General features: G+C 48.2%; 1 non-coding gene across 1 annotated transcript; it reads right to left on the bottom strand.

The window, feature by feature from the left end:
• Window positions 1–1,908: 1,908 nt before the first annotated feature.
• On the bottom strand, window positions 1,909–1,990 carry trnas-gcu (transfer RNA serine (anticodon GCU)). The gene has a single exon. It is a non-coding gene; the product is annotated as a tRNA-Ser (tRNA).
• Window positions 1,991–2,411: the final 421 nt, after the last annotated feature.

Here is a 2,411-nt window from a genome sequence, read left to right as displayed (position 1 = left end):
CAGACATGATGACCTGGCCATGCTCATTGCCAATGTTGGTGGCCCATGATGCTGTGGAGCGACTTTCACCTGCCAGCTTCTTGACAATTTTCTTAGTGGAGTCCATCTTTAAGACTCTGCCAAAAAGCGAGGTGATGGATGCCTTGATCTCCTCTAACCTGCCAAGCACATCCTGACAGTATACCTGCATTAGCCATCGATGTTTTGGCACAGGTATCATTGCTGGCATGTTCCCAATGGCCACTGGAGCAACAAGCCCTGCAGATACGGCTCTAGCAACTCCACTGCAGTCTGTCAGGAACTGGAGCTGCTTCTGCAGCCAGACCTCAACATGCTGCTCTTCCAGCTGTCTCTGGACCTGGCTGCTGCTGTTCCCCAGGCCTCTCTGCCGCATAACGTGCATATCACATCCCAGCTTGGCTGTGAGCCAACAGGGGAACTGCATGCGATGGCCGATGTCCAACTGGTGGATGATGTTGCTCGCCCAGCTTATGACTTTCCGCTTGCACCCCTTACATGAAAGATACTCCGCCACCATGAAATATGTGCCACTGACACCAACAACCTGGCGTACCCTTTGATGCAGTCCAGCTGATGTTAGTTCCTCCTTCCCACAGTCTTTATGAGGGCAGAGTATCTTCATGCGCCACAGCTTCCTTGGCATCCACAAGAACAGTGGGTGGCCAAAGTACTGCTCCATTGGTGGAATGCCAGTGGGAGCAAGTGATGGCTGTGGTGGGTACCACCACATTCTGTCCACCCTGGTGAAGTCCAGCTCGGGTTGTCCAGTTCTGGACCACTTAAACAAAGTTTTTGAAATCCACTGCTGGTCTAGCACTGGCAAGGCTGGTATCCAGCCAGCAGGGAGACAAAGTCTGCTCTCTGTTAAACAGAATACAAGATGTGCAGTGTAAGAATTTTGCTTTGTTTATTTATTTGCTGAATGCTTTCTATTTATTGTTGAATTGGAACTCACGTGTTGCTACTGACTCCTCCACTTGCTCTGCTGCCATGACCAGGTCCCTGTCGTCCACGTCACATGGTGGCTCCGTGGCACATGGCACTGCTGGTGCAGGGACTGGGAGGATGAGCTCTGATGAATGGCTGGAGAAAACATTAATGAATAAGTAAAAAAAAAAATATATATATATATATATATATATTTTTTTTAGGTCAGGGATGCAGTGTTGTTAGTCCAGGAGAGGTCCTCAGTGATGTGCACACCCAGGAACTTGGTGCTGCTCACCTGCTCCACAGCAGCACCGCCGATGGTCAGAGGGGTGTGCTGACTGTGTGCTCTCCTGTAGTCCACAACCTTTGTCTTCTCCACATTCAGGGAGAGGTTGTGGTCTCTGCACCACTCGACCAGAAGGTGCATCTCATTCCTGTAGTTTGTTTCATCTCCACTGGAGATGAGACCCACCACAGTTGTGTCGTCCACAAACTTCACAAAGATGTTGGAGTTGTGTGTTGGCGTGCAGTCATGGGTCAGCAGAGTGAAGAGGAGGGGGCTCAGCACACATCCTTGGGGAGCCCCGGTGTTCATTGTGATGGTGCTGGATGTGTTTCTGCCGACCCGCACTGTCTGAGGTCTCCCGGTGAGGAAGTCCAGCAGCCAGTTGCACAGCAAGTAGTTAGCCCCAGCTGGTTCAGTTTGTTGATGAGCTGCTGTGGGATTGTATTCAGACTTAAAATTACGCATAATTATGAGCGTGGCACTTGAGCGACAGACGGTTGCCATATCACAGCACGAGTTTCTCCCCTAAACTCAGCTAGTGCTACCCCTCTTTGTCCGTATTTTGAGTTTTGGCGGACACAACATGGCAGCGATCAGAGTGTCACCGAACAAACGGGTGATGTCACGGAAGCTCTGTCCATAGTTTTTACTGTTGAACTTAAAACACAACACGACGAGGATGGGATTCGAACCCACGCGTGCAGAGCACAATGGATTAGCAGTCCATCGCCTTAACCACTCGGCCACCTCGTCTGTTAGATCACTATGTCTTCACAGCTTCGAGTGAAAACACGCTGCAAAACTTGAACAAGGTCATAGAAGCGCTGACTGTCATGAACTTTCCTCCTCAGTCTTTGAAGGAGAACTTGTTTCTGTCGCAACTTTTGCCTTAAACATAAGCATCTTGTTTGAAGACAAACTTTGACAAACATTGAATGTCTCTCAGAAAGGGCAGGCTGACATGCTCAAACTGGTTGAACACAGCCGAGCATTTGACAGAGATGGAAGGATCATAAGAAGGGAGAGTAATTAGGGCCCTAGTGTATGGAGCCAAATTGGGGTCATAAGTTTTGTTCACCTGAAAAAATAAATTTCATTCAAACACTAAAACTTGAAACTGAAAATGTATGTTTTGATGTTGATTTTTTTCTGTTCAAAATTTTTTTTTGAATCA

This window comes from Parambassis ranga, unplaced genomic scaffold (genome assembly GCF_900634625.1).
Source record: "Parambassis ranga unplaced genomic scaffold, fParRan2.1 scaffold_24_arrow_ctg1, whole genome shotgun sequence".
NCBI classification, from domain to species: Eukaryota; Metazoa; Chordata; class Actinopteri; family Ambassidae; genus Parambassis; species Parambassis ranga.
The sequence above is the reverse complement of the archived record's forward strand: the minus strand, read 5'-3'. Positions and strand labels throughout refer to the sequence as shown.